The sequence below is a fragment of the Epinephelus moara genome, chromosome 19 (assembly GCF_006386435.1).
Source record: "Epinephelus moara isolate mb chromosome 19, YSFRI_EMoa_1.0, whole genome shotgun sequence".
Lineage (NCBI taxonomy): Eukaryota > Metazoa > Chordata > Actinopteri > Perciformes > Serranidae > Epinephelus > Epinephelus moara.
Window position 1 is genome coordinate 12,571,367 of NC_065524.1, and position 18,608 is coordinate 12,589,974.

The window sequence follows — 18,608 nt, forward strand, 5'->3', positions numbered from 1 at the left end:
GTACAAATGAGATCTTCATGTGCTCTATCTCATGTCGGTGATGCATCCCCACAGCACATGTTTACAAGTGTGAGAAACAGGCAAATACCTAAATGTCGACTTAAAGACTCAGCCGTCGGTGCCTCCAGTTTATGAATCTTGCTTGCTTGTTCTCCCATCTGAGTGCTCTGTAAACCACATTAAAACCTGTCACTGTTTAGAAAATATGCAACTCTGTAATCTTCAGAAATCTGCTTTGAGCCATGAGTGATGTACTTATGCATTTTTCAATGGCCAAACGTAGGGAGCTAATCAGCCTCCGGTGATTTATGGGATTTCATATTTTTCACATCTGGGTTCCATATATAAAGGAATATTTAAGACACCACTTTACCACGCTCTGCATACTTTATTGACAATCGGACCGTAGCACCGCAAATATCCTCCTCTTTACGATTCAGGAGGCCAGAAGTAAGAAGGTCAGTTCAGTGAGACTGTGTGGAGATAGCGTGTCCAGGCACTATACTGAGGAGGCAACAACATGAAGCTATAACTTTACTGTAATTTAGCCCAAACACATTGGGAATGACTCTCAGCTCTGCAGGCAATTTCATAAGCAAATGAAAAATATTTAGATTCAATATTAGTGGGACATTTTAGACGTTTATCCAGAAACTATAACCTCCTCACTCAAAACGATACTTCAAATAAACTTTGCCATTTCTTGTTATTCTTAAAGTTAGCTGAAACATTATTAATAAAATTTCCAATTTGATTTTTAATTGAACAACAGAGCACTTGAGAGTGAAGTTGATATTAATTCCTTCTCTAGTTAAGGATGTTTGAGGAAATTAGCCTGTGTCAGCACAAGAGTTATCAACCACATTATAAGATACCACACATTGGAGTTGATGTTTCTCAGCTCATAACTTCAACAGTTCAAGTTGAAGACATTAAAACACACACACATCATTAATGGGATGAATTCACATCATCAGCAAATTACAGTTTAATTCTCAGTTTGGTCTTAATTATTAACACGAGTTCTTCAACGGGATTTTTTATTTAAAGAACCATAAACTTCACAATTTATCTAATAATTTATAGTCACTCCATTTCTTTCCTCACACTACTGCTGACTTGTCAAACTTAAATTATTCGTGCTGCTTGGCGTAAAACTTACAGTGACGCTTCTGCATTCTGCACCTGAGAGATACTGATGCAATTAACCGCACCAACAAATTTTACCTTTTAATGGACGCGATGTGAAAGCATTATGATATTAATTTGGCATAACTGCAACACTGCATGTACTAACACTGGAAACAGAGCGCGCATCAGACTGGTTTGCACTCAGTAACCTTTACAGGACCAATTTTTTCAAGATGTATTTTTAGGGAAACATAAATTAAAATTGCACATGGAAAATTAATAAATATCAACATGCATGTTGGACGTGCTGTAGTCAACTGTGGTAGCTAAGAGCAAAGCAATATTTTTGATGTTTGCGTTATTAAACTGGTTTAACACATTTTGCAATGGTGTCAGAACCTCAGGTGAGAACTTGTGAATTTTCTCTCAAATTATAAAGTATTAAATGTTGATCTTACACTAATTGAGAAGTTGAAGCAGCCACTAATAAGAGCCCTTTGCTTCTAAAATATTCCCTCCTGAGCCACCGTTTAATAACATTTCTCCAACTCCTTCATCAGCTGAACAAAGAAGAGTCTTCCCTAGTTTACATGATGCTGATATATTTCTATGAGAACCACTGAGTTTGTGCTCTGTATTTGCCGTTGGCTTTAAATGAAAATAAGCCCCACACATCTCAAATCCCCTCTCTGTGGGCTTTTGCCCCTTCAAGGAGCAGAAGTCTTTGATAATGACTACATGTTTTAGACCAGTCCCCCCCACCTCCCTAAACTTCTAATAAATAGCTTCAAACGTAAGGGATCCTGATCAGCGCTTAGAGCAAAGGAAGCATTGCAAGAGCATGAGATCAACCCCTGGATTATTCTGCCCTCCGCTGAAAAGCAGCCCTCTCCAGCTCTTGGCCCAGGCATAATACCCATTGGTCGCCACAAGGAACACTATTCGGATTAAGTGGTGCCCCTTTCACATAAGCAACAAGTGACAAAGGAGGAGATTGGGCAACTAACCTGCTGTTTAGATAAATAAAGGTACTCTATCAGCTCTAATAATTGCTAACCCCCTCTCCTCTTGCCCCATTGTCCACTGACAAGTGCTGCTTGGCCTCTGTCTAATTGCTGACAGATTTGATTTTTCAGCGACAGCAGGAGCTCTGTTTGTGGCCTTTGCATCGAGTAATTACTCTCTCCCTCTCTCCTTGCCGCCTCCTATTTTGTCCTCTCCTTTTCCTAAATCCTCCTCTTCCTTCACCTCTTTCTTAAGCTAAATTTCCCACTTCCTCAAACCCCTTTAATAGTTTCCCTCTATGTGAATACATTTCAGTTGCATTTCAGTGTGTTTTCAATAACTAATTATCCAGCGCTGCATAAGTAGCATGCCCATCCTGGACTAAATCTTTGTTAAAAATTACTTCAACTTGGAAATAATCTAATTACATTTAGAAATAATGCTATAAAAATGCAATCTAGAGGCACTTATAAGTAGTAAAACTGTCTGGCAATCAGCACTTTGTAATGTGAGTTTGTTTAAAAACTCTTTGTGATTACTTAAAAACTGCAAAATTATTATCATTTATTGACAGGACCAGCCTGATAAGTCCTGACAGTCTGTGCCAAATACAAACAAACTACAATGACAAAGAAAAATAGTTGAAACACAGCACTATGACATATAGTGATGTGTTATATTAATGTCTGCATCTATCTTGATGTGTTACATTAACACGCATCTCTTCGACAATTATCTCTGTACACTGCACACATTCTTTTTATACTTCATACTGTGAACTTCTGCACATTTCTTAGACAATATTTTGCTATTTTCTGCACGTAACTGCACAGCTCTTTGAGTTTTATTCAATTATAATGTACATATTCTACAATATTTTCACATATTTTTATTGTAATTTTCTTTTCTTTTATATTTATGTTCCTTGAATTTTGGAATACTTGCTTTTATTGTTAAACTAATGTTCTCTTGATATGTTTCTTGTCTTTGCACCAATACAAAGCAAATTTCCTTGCATGTGAAAACCTACTTGGCAATACAGCAGATTGTGATTCTGATACAGTGGGCTGACAACGTGGTATTCAAAATAATATGACCCAGCCGCGGAACAGTGTTTGCAATGATGATTTAGTTGCTTCAAAGTTTTTTCTTTTCTGCATCACATTTACAGTGGAAATGTCTTTAATTTCTTTAAAACAAAAGTCCTTTCATGGTTTTTATTGATGGGGACATAAGCATATTTTCTAAATATTGAGGGGGATGTGTCCCCTGCATGCCCCCCCAAAATCTATACATACTGTATGCTGAAATTCTAAAAATGCACATCTTCTCTACCAGGACTTCAGTCACAAAATGAGAATTGCCAAATAATTTCATTTATAAACTAAAAGTATTAAAAGTGTCAAATGCATGTAAAATAAGGTGCTAAAAAGATCTTGAATGACCATGTTTCACATTTAGAAACAACTCTGATGAAGTTTGACAAATCACACTGTCATGCGCCTTTGGCTTTAGCCAAAACAACACTTTGTGTAGCAGCAGTAACAGTTCCCGTGCACGCTGGGTCCTTAACAAGTGTTGCTTTCCCTCCTCTCCTCTGGCCTGCAGGCTGACGTGTAACAAGCGCTACTACCCCATGGGAGAGCTAGAGGGCTCACTCCAAAGGCAGCGGAGCCCAGGAGAGCCTCAACAATCACCCTCACAACATTAAAAAGCTAATTATCCCAGGAACAAAAGTGCACTTTATTTTCACTTAACACAATTAGTCATAAACTGCGTTTCTGAGTTCTAAATCGACGCGGGCTCCCATTCTCTGCCAATTATTCATAGTTTCATGTTCGTATCACATTCAGAGTTTCAAAGCAAACATATTTTCAGTGCTGGTGTCTGTGTTAATCATCCCACCCACACATTTCATGGATTAGTCATTCACATTGCATGAAATATGAACCGTAGTGCAGCTCTGCCAACTATATACGTACGTATTATTCAGAATATTTCTACTGGGGAGTTTGAAAGGGTTAGGTAGACACTATATATACACTGAGAGAGAGAGAGAGAGAGAGAGAGAGAGAGCGAGAGAGAATCAATGATTCCTAATCCACTCAACAAGCGGCTGAGATAATTATGCATTTCATAAATGATTAGCAAAATACAGGAATATTTAATCCCTCTTTGCATTGATGTTCTTTAAACAGCTCTTAGGTACACCAGGGCACATGATGAGCATCAAATTGGCCTTTCTGCTGGAAAATAGCATATTTGTAGCAAAAGCCATGTTTGAATGTGACCCTTTTTTTGCCGGCATTAGAATGAGGTTTTTAACATATTCATAATTGAAAATGGGTAACTATTTACAAACAGATGGAGAGGCTTATTACAGTGCACCGTGTTGTTATCAGAGGCAATTCAAATTTAAGGGATTAAGTGTCAGGTGTGTCGTCATCATGTGTGGATTGAGTTTGTATCACATATAGTGGAGCCAAACTTGAACTTTTCATACACTCAATTTGCCACACGTTCATTGATGAAGACTCTGGTTTCCTCTAACGTGTAGTGATGAACTATTTTAACAAGTAGCGCGTGTGTGAGTGGAACAGCAATGAAATGAGTGAAATGAGTTCCCTTCCTTTCCAACTGCTGCTAATGTAACTGTGGTGCCCCCAGAAATGTTTCATAGGGGTGGCCAGATGGGGCCACTGAACATCTAAGGGTGGCACACCAAACCAAAAACCATAACTGAATTTAAGGAATTTGATTATGTTGTTGTAGTATAAAGGCTAGTTGAAAACTATGTCAGTATGGAGGGTTAAGGAATCACATACTGATATACTTTGGTTTCCTATTTTACAGTTAATATTACTAATTATTTGATGTGCATGGATTAATACTGGCAACATTTGCTATGTATCTGTATCATGTTAGGTGATTCATTGTTCTGCAAAACAGGCTAGTTATCCTTTACTTTAAATAGCCAAATATACAGCTTTAATTTGAAGAAGCATATTGATTGTAAGGAACAAAACATTTACTGGAAATAAGTGTTCTGAACATTAGCTGAGACATTGACAGGTCAAGGGACGCCTTTTAAAAATGGCCATGCCAGTTGTTCCATTGCTAAAAATTAAGCTATATTAGCAGTGCCATTTATTCCCCTTCCTGCAAGTTATGCTGACATGGTTGGTACCAATAGATGCTTCAAGTTGTCTAGTTTCTTGAGATAGCACTACCTTTGTGCTAGCTTAAAAAATAAGTGTGCCTCTGACTCTTAAAGGCAGTGATGTTGGCCTCTGATTATTTTCGCAAGTTGGGGGGCAGCAGTTGTATGAGGGAGGCCATGCCCCCACGTTTTGGGCACCACTGTGTGTAACTGTGGGAACCTGGCTTAAAAAATTCAACAGGAATATCTTGCACACCTTAATGCTTAAAAAACTAACAGAGATGAGATCTACTAAAATTATCATCATCACCTGTCATTTTAATATCAAGAAATCACGGTACAGTTCCGACCGTGTACATCACAAAAGGTCATGAGCCTCAAATTGCCAATCAGAGATGTCAGCTCAGCTTAATGTCATCTGGGTAACCTTTTGTGGTTGATATGACACAAAAATTAGACAATACTTCAGCATTTCTTCATCACAGACCTTGACCTTTGTTGTCACACTGACAATGTAAGAATGATTTCCCAATTATCGATATATCATCACCTCACAGAAGGACTAGTGTCAATTAACATGCACTTTCCTGCTAACTGTTCAGAACCTACGCTAAAAATACACAGCAGAAGGTGGTGAACATGCTAAAGCTGCTACAGTCACGACATCTGGAAGACACGTTAACCCATGTGAAGATGTAGCGTGTGGAGATTAGAAAGTGTCGGTGATGTGTCCCGGACAAGAAGAAGGACAAGAGGGATGATGACAGAGCAGCAGTTTGTCTGACCTGAGCGGGGAACGACTCCAGGGAACAATGACCGGATAACTTCAGCAGACAGCGGTGACTCTGAGTAACACACACTCCTTACTGGTATCAAGATTCTGCTGCAAGGAAGTAAAACATAAACACAAAACAGGCATTAAACATCATATTTTTCCTTTTGTGGCTTATGATTTGGACTTAAAAAAATTGTTTTCAACTCTTGATCACTAATGTTATCAAGGATGCTGCTGACACCCATGATGGCAGATCATGGCAGCCATTATCTAACCCAACAAATCATCCATAGTTTTATCAGTGAAATGTGTCATTCACACCTTCTTGGCCTTTAGCAGAGAGAATACAAAGGTCATCTATTTGGCAAGGTGGATGGATATTATCTGTTCATTCCTGACCTTTCTGACATTATGCTGCCAAAGGAACATTTAGGACAATATTCCAGTTTTTTGGCATCTTTAAAGCTATTACAGTGTAATTATGTACTGGCAACTTTTATGACATTTTCAAGACTCTTTATCTCTGTCTGACTTCATAAACACAGTCCTTACGAACATTTTTAGGGACATTGCTCTGGGTGAAAAAATAAGACACCAAAATAATCTATCCATCATTCACATGTCTCTGGTAGATACTTTATACAGGTGCACCATAACACTTCAGCATGCTTTGTGTTTAGTAACGGAGGGGCAGTCAGAGGATCCAAACCAGCAATAACACTGACATGTTAAAGGAAACGGTCGTCAGTGGGTCTTAATTCATTACCCACAGATATGTTTTTTAATATAAATATCATTCACTTAGTACAGGTGATATAACTTGGTTTGTTTTGGAGCCAGCCCAAATTTACAGGGACTTCAACTGTAGCAACATAACCCATGTTATTTAATTACTATTAAACAGAAAGCATACCCAGTGCTCTTAAAATATATTATTTTGTACCAGATTTTGTTACAATGTTACTCTTTTATTTTGGTGAACAATGCACATTTTTATCTTCAACATCTGTTTGTTATCTACATGAACATGAATTTATTTGATAAGGTGATTAGGGGGTTTTATAAAGCAATTTTTCACCTGTTCAGAACTCAATTATGTTCCGAGCACAATAAGAGGGAAAAAAATGTAATATTGGATTTCTACTTAAAATGCACTCATAAATAATTGGGGAAAAAATGTATGTGCTGTTGTTGTTGTTGTTTTTTGTCCATTCCAATGCACTAGGAATCTTGACACAGAAATTGTCTAATGGGAAAAATGACAACGAATTGGTCTTAACCGACCTTTCTTCAACAAAAACACAAGATTATGTATTTTTCATGTTAACTAATATCATTGAATGTAATGATGCTCTGAAACACATTACATATTTATTTTGCATTGTATTCATCATCACAACTTAAAATATCCTTAATTTTTTTTAAGTATCTCCAGAGCACAGTATGTCGAAAACCTCCTGAGATGAATATTCTGTGTACATAATCAATAGGATGCATTACAAGCTGATTGTATCATGGGAAAATCAGATCAGAACAGTATTTCAGTATTAATTTTGCGGTGACACTCAGATCTACCGTCCACTTCAACAGATTTTTTTTTTTATCCTCAGTAAAAGCTCTTTCATATGATATGATTTTTTTTTTTACATGTATCAGTAATATAACACCTCATGTTTACTTTAACACACTTTAAACATAAATTATGTACCTGATTTATAGACTGACACGTATGCTTCCTCCTTGCCTTATGATCGGCCATGCTTGTTAAAAAACAAGGCGTGGCTCTACTGCAGTCCACTTTCGATGTTGTGGAACAAGGTAATTGGTTTAAAGACATCTTATCAAATAAGTCTGTGCACTTTGGCAGAGTCAGATGACAGAAATCATAGATCAAGACATCCTCTAAAAGCTATGTCCATTGGAATGGGCGGGGGATCTGAACAAATAATTCATACGAATGTAAAACACGCTTTCAGTAGCATTAGTTTTTTGTCTGTGTGTTTGCAGGATTTATTAAAAACTTCTTCACATATTTCAGATTTTGGGGGGCAAGTTAGGGCTCATGGACCCCTGATCAGTGAGACTTAAAATGAAATACTTACCAGGTTTCTTGATTCAAGATCCATATAATTTCTTTCACTAACTCTATAAACTTCAAATATCCAACAAATTCGTTACATAAAAAGGATTAGCCTCAAAATAGTCATTTACTTGATTTTTGGTATGCAATTTCATAATTGGTTGCCAATACATGGCTTATTTGACATAAATTCATTGTGCAATCACAATCACATTAAGATGACACATGTAAATATCAAATCTGAGTCATAGTGCAAATTAGCACACGTTTTTACACAGTTACATCTATTTTTTTTCACATTTATTTATGTATACCAATTGTTATAACTCCTGTGGTTTCAGTTTTCACCTGCACAGCTCCAGTGTCCCTTCAGGAATCCTTAAAGTTTCCTCTTATCCATACGCAAGTCTGACTTTGCTACATTGTGTATGGATGTGTATATGTGTGTGGAGGAAAATGTTAATTTGATACTTAATATAAGCAAATTGCTACAAAACTGTGCAGACTGAGTAGCTGTGTGGGATGTTTATCCTTGTAGAAACTGGTAATAAGCTGATTCCATTCTGCTTCTAGCTTTGAAGACTGGAGAACGTAATGATGCATCCCACTCATTTTTTCTGTAGGGCTAAGGTAATACTACTTTATTTTTTTTTTTAATGCACAGTCTCTCCAAATGCAATATTTGTTTTACATTTAAATGTCTCACTGCTTGTTAAGTTAAGATATATACACATACATCCTATTGGCTATGCAAATGCTGGTGCACCATACATTCCACCATCTTTTAAAAATGGTAATCCGGAGAGAGACTCATTTAGAGCATGTTCTACATTTATTACTTTAAATTACTTTAAATCATTCCACTGTAAAATGCAGTGACATTTTTCGTCTGACTACGGTACATTTGGTCTTCAGCAGCAGGGTTTTACAAAATAAAGTAGTCCATATGTTATATTTTCAATTGATAAAATAGCATTGACAGGGATTGGAAAAAAGCAACATTCTTTCTCCAAGATTTTTCATCTGGGAATATCCAACAGGCTATGCTGTAGTAGAACTGGACTAAAGAAATCCACACAAGCCAAGAGAGCACAACATAATGCATGCACCATGTGCTACAAAACCACCAATTTCTTTTGGACATTTGCAAGCCCTCTACATGGATTATACAAAGATATAAAGAGTTTGAAATGGCCTAACCTCTGTTCTGCCGTTCCCAATTCATTCAGAGCTGACAGTTTTCCTTTTCTCTGCGAACATGCTCTTGTCATTAGCATGCCTCTGAACTTTGCCTCACAATGTCTCTTCTGAACAGTTCTGATGAATTATTTCATCCTGTACGGGGCTGACTGCAGGGCATACACGTGTGGGTGCTTCCTCTGGCCTGGGTAGAATCTTTTCATACTGGTGTGGGATGGACACCTGTTCCCCTACCCCGCTAAACATGACCTCAGAGTGTGCTGCTGACATTAAACTGTGCATGTAAAAATGTACTAATTTAGAGGCCTACAGGGACAAGGCAAGGCTACTATCTGTATTTCTTTTCTTGCACTCAAAGAACATGAAAGTAGCGTCTTTAAAGGAATACTTCACCCATAAAATGATCATTTGTATTTCAGTTACTCACCCCTGTTACACTGAATTCATAGAGAAAACTTTATCTCACATGCCTCCACTGTGAGTGAAGAATCCAAAAACAGAGAAAATTCTTGATGAATTTGATGTGATAGGGGGCCATATTTAACAAGGGCAAAACATGTTTGCAAATTCTCACACAACTTATACATTAGAATCCAAGTCTTATTTATCCAGTCGTATGCTCAGTACTTCGTAAACACGTATTTTTGCTAAAACCGTCCTGTTAAAACACTCCCGTATAAACATCCTCATGCATATAAGAGTAGCACACCTGTTTAACCAACACGTTCTCGTCACATATCGACACTTGGTCATGAACTTTCCACATCCACATATGATGTGCAAGGTACACTGGCTGCATCTGTTGTTGACATTCTGGGACGCTGTGTCAACTTCAACCTGTTACATGGAGGTCTCTTTTCAAAGTACACATCTGTTCTCACAGGAAATGTACAGGTTGCATACTGTCTCTTTCACAATAAATGTACTACAACACTGCAAATTGAATTTTTTCTTCAGCCAACACATGCACTTGGTTGGGTTTAGGACAAAATAACAGTTTGGCTTTACATTCACATGGAAAGTGAACACTGTCCTTCCAGGTGAAAGTTGCCCACCCTTCTCTGACTTTTTGTCCCCTTACCTTACGTTGTTGTCCGGCCACATATCCCCCTATCATGCCAACACAAAAGGACAGCTATTTTGTTGGTGTCTGACGTGGAAGTAGCTGCCCAAGCGCCGGTATTTGACTACTTTGATATGAGAATGGGTTAACATAGCGCTACTCATATGAGAAAGGGTTTTAAGCGTTACGGTTTTAGCAAAAATGCAAATTCAGAAGTCAGAGATGCAAATCATCAGTCAGAGACCCCTCAGTGGACTGAGACTGCTTCAAGTTGAGCTGTTGTCTTTTTTTATTTTTGTCTTTAAGCTAGTCAGTATGCTGTGCAGTGCACTTCTGGGGATGTTTTGGTCCATAGAATTTGCTCTCTTGACTGTCACACTACTCTTTGGTTCAGTCAGCTTCAGACGTAATGCAGTGGCACAGAAGAGGTGAAACGTTTGACCATAAGTCTCCAAAATAACATTACCTTCTCTCTTCTGCTTGAAAGTGGTGAAGATACAGCTCACAGCATCATAATACAACACAGTCTCTGGCTTTTCTTTGATATCTAGTTTCTGCAAAAAATGCTGTCACACATTTCCAATTCATCGTTAGCGGCGTTAGCTTGTTTACTATATTACATGAATGCTGCTGTCACACTGAATGTCCCGCTGAGCCTGTTCAAACTTTTAAACTTTATATGGAAAAAAAACAACCCCAAATTGTTGAATATTTGTATTGAATGGCAGAATGGGATTTGACTGACATAATTCTAGTCTAGGTTACGGTTATATTGACTCCTGTTGGTTTGACATGCCACTGACAGCACTTCAGTTGTATTTTGTGTTTTCATTTGCACAGATTCTTAATGGGAATTCTTTGAAGAACGAAGGAAGAAAATACCCATTTTTCAAAAATACCTGTGTCCGTGTGGACTATAGGCCCAATGCAAACAATAATTTTCTTCATTTTTGAATTCTTCGTTCACTGGGGAACGCAAGAAAAATACAGTTTTCTTAAAAAAAAATAAATTCAAGGTTACATAGGTTGAGTTGTTGATATACAAATATCATTTTGTGAGTGAAGTATTCCTTTCAAAAATCTGCTGTGTTAATCAGTTTCATGTTTTCTTGATCGTGATATGATGATTTAAATGCTACACTTTTTAGTAAAATCTCATCCATTTCTGATTAGTTGGATGGTTTATCATAAAAAAACTTGAGCTGTATTTCTGGATAGATAACCAAGTACTTTGTTTGCAAAGTAATGTTTTTTGTAAGAAATTATGCTAATGCCTGTGCAAGTATATCACCTTGAATGGATATTTGTTGTCATAATGTGGGCTAGACACTTGTATGTACAGCACATGACAATAAAATATCTACCTATCTCACTTTAATGTCACTTTGAGGTGCTGATATGAAAACCCTCCAGCATGTTTGAGTGTTGCGGGTCTGCTCCACATGAAAAACCTTTCTGGGCTAAAAAATGAAGACAATGCGGAAATGCCAAAAACTGCAGTTCCTCTACAGGCCACTTGAAGCTGGCTCCAGGAGGTATTCAATCCTCATAGAACCCTGTGTTAAAACTTGAGACCTCAAAAATCTCAAAGGTCTCGAGGTCTGAAGTCGAGACCTCAGAATGGGAGTCCACAAACAAATAGGTATGGAATAAAGTCCAAGACTGGTCAGGCAGACTTCTCTGTTGGCAGCATGCACGCACGCACCCGAGCAAGCGTCTGATGGGAGCGAGCGCTCACACCAAATCACTGCTGCATCTCCAATCAGAACTGACCTTCCTTTGATTAACTGGCATGTTTCCTTGCCTTTCCTGTGTGCGTGAATGCCCAACCACTTCGTTATATGCTTCTCCTCTAATGTTGAGACTGAAAACTGACTTTTTCCCGACTATGGACATTTTCTGTGTTAATTGGTAAACTCCTGCAGAGAGTTAACAGACTCCGTTAGCATGTTTAAACTCTGGCTAATTGCACCTCTGCCCAAAATATTTTCACAGGGAGGTGTCTGATCGGATCCCTGAACCACCTCACCTCCTTTCAACTTCCCCTACTTTCGGTGTGGAGAAGCATATAGAGTACATTCAGAGCTCCCTGTCCTGGAGACTGAGGTTAGACACCCTCTGAAACCAAGCTCACCTCGGCCGCTTGTGTCTGTGATCTCATTCTTTCAGTCACTCATGACCATAGGTGAGGACTGGAACATAGATCGACTGGTTAATGTCCTCATCATGACAGTCCAGGATAACACCTGCATCAGTGCTGTTTCAGCACCTGATCTCAAGCTCCATTTTAGCCTCACTGTTCCTCTAATTCCTTCATTCGGGGTAACAAATTCTCCCTAACCCAAGAGGCAATTACATTTCCAGTAGACAGCTTGGAGGTGCTGACCCCCGTCGCTATCACTTCATTCTCTATTGTGCTGAGCTTGGGCTGTTCAGAGCAGCTACTGTTCAAGAGAGCGGGTCGCTCACTGATCACATGGTTAGTGGTTTGAGGTTGAAGTTTTAGTCGCCATCGGTGTGTGAATGAGTGGATGCAAACTGTAAAGTGCTTTCTCTGTTAAAGATCTAGTGTGTAGGATTTAGTGACATCTAGCGTTAAGGGTTGTGGATAGCAACCAACTGAAACTTCTCCTGTATGCCAAGTGTTCACAGCAACGGTGATGTGAATTTTTGCATCGTGTTACTAGCGCAAGTTTGAACGCTGGAATATTTTGTGTTGACCAGCTTCATACGCGTGAATAACTCACATCATACACACATGAAATTGCTGAATTGATGAATGAACTTCCACTGGTACATCCTTGACGTCATACGTCCCTGGAGGATCTCAGCACTGATTGGCTATCGTGGCAGGAATTGGTCGCTCAAGTTCAGATTTTTCAACTCTCACAAACAAGAGTATGACGCAAAATCGCTCTACTCACCTCATTTGTGCCACTTCATTTGCGTATTTTGAATGCATTGCACCACCCTGTAGTAATTCGCATCTAATTGCGTCTATACGTTGACTTCACGTGTAATTCACTCATGCGGATTGTTTTATTCGCAGTGTGAACACAACAAAAGAGAATAATATTGGCCAATGCAAAAACACGAATAACTCTATCTAGAGCCAGTGTTTGGTTTGTCCGTTCTGGGCTACTGTAGGGGTGGACTCAGTGATTTAAAAATTTGCTTCTTTTGTTGATATAAACAGCTCATTCTAAGGTAACAAAAACACAAAAATTTTTAGTTTCAGGTGACAATAAACTAATGAAAACAGAGTTATGATTATGTTATATTATTTCTGCCAATAGATGCCACTAAATCCTACACCCTGGACCTTTAAGGTAGGAAAGTATCTGCAGTCCATTTACCATTTAATAGCACAACAAAACTACATCACCAACAAAAAGCAAAAAATACAGTCCCGAGGTCACCAAACTGGACACTCTTTATTGCTCATCTGCACCTACAGCCTGTGACCAAGACCATCACAATCTGGGGACAAGGCACAGGCCTGTACCCACTGCCACTGCTGAAAATGCAGACACAACAATCTCTCTGGTTATACAAGGACGGGATGCAGCCCTGCCTCCACAATACAGCCTGACACGCTGTTATGCAAAAGCAGAAAAATAATTTTACACAGCTTTCCCTTAGTGGCACAGTCAAATATGGTAAACCAAGGAAAAGGGAAGCTGCGTCATTACGGGTTGCAGAGTAGAGATCTGTGTAAACTGTTTGATTGACATGCAGGAGGGAACTAGGGTTAGGAATCAGGTTTTTTTTCTTGCTTTATTGATAAATTTTGGGATCTGATGAGAAATTCATCAAATATTATATAAACGCTCCAAAAAAGCAAAAAGCAGCAGATTTAAAAAAAAAAATTAATGAGTAAATAAACAACAAACACATACAGTGCTCACTAACCACTGAGTTGTGGATGTTGTAGTTTTTTTTTGGTTTTAGTTTCAGTAACTCTTTTTGAGGTTACAAAGGAGAAATCAAGGCTTTTAGGGAGTCACCAGGCTGACATGTTGCCCCAGCTTAGCAGCCCTTTTTAGCTCCGCTCGTCACGCTGCAGTCGCACATCTGCACCTATATATCAAAGCTGTGCACAAAAACATTCCTGAGAGCAAAGCGGAGGTGATTTGTGTGCCTTTCTCCTTCTTTTTTTATTAAAATTCATCTGTGATCTAACTGTTCACTCGGCTAAAAGCTATACCTTTTAAATCAGTCATCCGTCCAGAACTTAGACCTGCACCACATTAAGACCAGCACTGACATCACAACTGTTTCCCCTCTCCCCGCTGCGCCTCATGCCTCTTTCATATATTTTCTCTTGTCCTCAACAGATGGACAATCTTGCAGCCAGAGATTTTTTAAAGTGTTTAATAAATGTAATACAACCTATCTAGTGTTGAAGAAAGGGGCCTAAACCAGAACCATGTGCACGGAGTGGATGGCGGCCGTTAGGGGCCACAGCTAATATGGTTCAACATGTGGACCTGGCCATGCAGGCAGGTTCACTTGCATGTCGGACAGTTTATGACCTTCAGCGTTATTCCCTCAGAAATTAGACCGGGTCCTTATGTTACTATGCTCTAATTTATAGCGTGATGTTCCATTTTTATATGCACCAATGTATTCTCTACAAGAGGGGAGTAATAAAAGGATACAAGTGATGTTGGAATGCAGCGTCTTTCATGTTTTATCTCACAAAGGAACAGTACAGTGGTATTATGTGCCTATAGAGGGTAATATATGAAAGTGTTTGACTTATTGTCAAATTAAGGAAGAGTGTCATGACCCTGATGGTGTATATGCATGCCTCTGGTCACTCTTTGCTTCAGCTCTGCCTGACACTGCTAACCACAACAGATAATAAAATATTCTTGAAAAGGAATGTGAGAGGTGGTGGGACTGGATATATCACAAACACTTGGAAGTCATACAGGAGCTGTGCAGGGTGAATACGTCAAACAGTGTAAGTATTGTTAGACCGAGAAGTGTTATCATATCTCATCTTCACAACAACAAAACTGAATGAGCATGTTACAGTCTTTGGAGTTTTGCTTGTCTTCAAAATGTGTTCCTGCTGGCCACCTTATAATCAAGAGCAAGAACCAGTCAAATCCCAGAAAAGCTGTCTGCTGATTTTATTTTGACTCATTTTTGGGCCAACAATCATTGTGCAGCCAAACTTTATGCAAACCCACAAAACCTTTTTTTTTTTTTTTTTTTCCCAATTCTAGCATGAGTGGGTCATGTAGATAAAATCATCTGTCCTTTGTAATTTTATATCAACATCTCTATATCAAGAAACTGTTTATGGATAAAACAATGTCTGTTTTCATGAAATAAGTGAATTTGATATTTGAAAAAATCTTAAAGTACAACAGTCCTGCTTACTGATTCATAATATTGTCCACAGTGGCCTATGCCCAGTAGGAAAGGCATAGCTAATGGTGTTAATGGTGACAAATTTTTTGACAAATTTGGATCATCAAACATTTTAGATTATCATCATGCCCACCTTCCATTCTCCTTTCCAAAAATACAAAATATGTCAGGCTGAGCTGGGCGGAAAATGTGTACGAAATGAGGTACAAGACATCTAGAAGATTTACATTTAGTTAAGTGGAGCAGACATAAAAAAACATGGCACCTGTATTTAAATATTTCTGTCTATGTGAACATCATATAGCTTAAATGACGAGTTGGAAAAGCTAGTAATATATATCTATACATATGTGTATGTATATGTACACAGACACACAGTGCCAGACAGGATTTTCCAACCTTACAGCTATTGTGGGGAAAGTAAAATGACAAAACTACTTTTAATGCCATTGTATGTTGGTGATGATGATGATGAGATACAAACCTGAAGACACAAATTTCAAAACATGCTGTGTTTATAAATGCATATTAATATTAAAATGTTATCAATTATTTCTTTGGTTAAATATTGGTTTAGGGCTGGCATGATATCAGATTTTCACTACACAATTATAGTGGCCAAAAGGATTCAAGATAACATTATTGGCGCAACATCTATAGAAATTAAAAAAATAAATTAATAAAAAAAGCTCAGTTAAATTTAGTTTTACTTTGTGTATTGCCCTTTTTTTCCTAATTTTTGGGAAAATGATTTACACTCAAAATGCAAATGTAGGGAGGTGGAGAAAGACAAAGCGAGAACATACGGAAATGATTTCAGAGGTGCTGGATTATTTATGCGATATCATCATATGTGTTTTTAACATCATATCAATGATTTGTTTTTTTACATATCACAGTTATTGTCAAAACCCATATATCGTGACACCCCTATACTGGTTAAAATATAAGAATTTGCATGGTGAAAGAAAGTTTTTACTTATTCATTTTAGTGAGCTAAAAAACAGTTTTCAAACAGTAACTGAATCTTTCTCTCTTTTAGCCAGTGGTGTGGTGAAGGATATACGCAGGTATACGGGGTACACCCACCTCTTTTTCTGGACCTTTACAGTGTACCCACCTAGTAGCCAAAAACCAAATGGAATATATTGGAGAGTATGCCCACTTCTTCCCTTGTAACCTAGCAATCTACCATGTCGTACACCCACCTGAAAAAGCACCACCACATTACTGCCTATAACCTACATTTTTACCACATCCACATCTTTTATACAGTGATAAAATGACATTTGTATTATAATTATTCACCTAATGTTTATACCAACAGTTAATGCAAAACATGAGGGTGAGATCCTCAAATGTATTAAATGCTATCTGGCTCACATTTTTGTACAGCCTAATATTTCACTATGCCTTAGCATTTCATTCAGAGATGTACTCTAGATAAGTGCAATAATCTCAGTTTGATGGATGGCCCAGCCGGAGCCTCAGGCCAGTGGTGTGTACATACTGCACTGGTTGCGGCAGAACGATAAAACCAACACAGGCAGGTGTGTTTGGTTAAGATGCACTTGTCAAGTGGGGTGACAAGCATGTCTGTGTTCATTCAAGTGAACCCCTTATCTGTACCTCCATGTCCCACTCATGAGACAAAAGCACTTCCCATGTTTGTATGATTTACCTCTCTCAAGTAAAGTGCACCCCCAACACATTCACGCGCACGCACACATGCACATAATACCATATGTTACAGAGAAGTGCGTTAGCTAAAATGATTCTTATATAGTGTGGAGATAGATTTGTCTCATATTATTTGTGCAAACAGATCAACAACTGTTTTACTGTGCGTTCCACTACCCATACTACCATCATATTTAGTATGCCAGAAAAAGGTTTAGTATGTCCCATTACATAGTATGTGAAATGCAGTATGCCAAATGGAGACCAGTGCGCTTTTCTGGCTATTCTGACCAACAGACACGTCACATCGACTGAGCTTTAAACAGATGATGGCTTGACAGTTTATTGACAGCTCACTGACAGCTGTAAGAAGCTGCAGTGACAGAAGATGTAACTGATGACCAGTCGAATACTAATAATAGGAATATTATTGTTTAAGGGAGAAAAATGATCATAAAGATTACCAACAACAAAAGGACATAACTATGAAACTAACAATGAGAGAAATGTTATTTAACTGTGGTGAACATAATATGTTACAATCTACAATGTATGCAGTTAAAACACCAAGATAAAACTACATGGATTGCAAAGTAACAGCAGCAGAGCTCTCTGGATTGACCCCCATCTTGAGCACGCTCAGTTAACAGCATTTTGTTTTATCACCAAGGTAACGGATATATGAGCAAAAGGGTTAAAGTTTAGGGCGTAATGTTATGAGAAAGTAGCATGTCCCAGTTATGTGCATACTGCATCGAATACTTTTTAAGGGCAGGTGCTGTGCCTAATAAAAGTTGGAAAAAAAGAATAAAAAAAAAATTGGAAAACACCTTTAATTTGCAATCTGTAAATATAAAACATGTTCCACAAATACAAAAAGATCTGTGAAATCAAAAAACCTATTTTGCAGATACACATTACACATAAACACATAATATCTTCCTGACATTTACAACTTTCAAACAGATTTTTGTAAATCCAGTTTTTATTTGTCTTAATCCTATGCCTGTGGATTTCCATTTTATACACACTGAGTCTTTTTTAATTTTTTGAAATTGTTGGCATATTTGCAGATCTTTTTTATATTTGCAAATATATTTTTGAGAGTTTACAATTTTTTTTGTCTTTG

At 38.0% G+C, this 18,608-nt stretch overlaps 1 protein-coding gene across 1 annotated transcript in view; it reads left to right on the plus strand.

Annotated features, from left to right (window-relative positions):
• Positions 1–18,608, plus strand: part of prdx3 (peroxiredoxin 3) — a 235,972-nt gene that overhangs the window by 62,968 nt on the left and 154,396 nt on the right. The window lies entirely within an intron of this gene.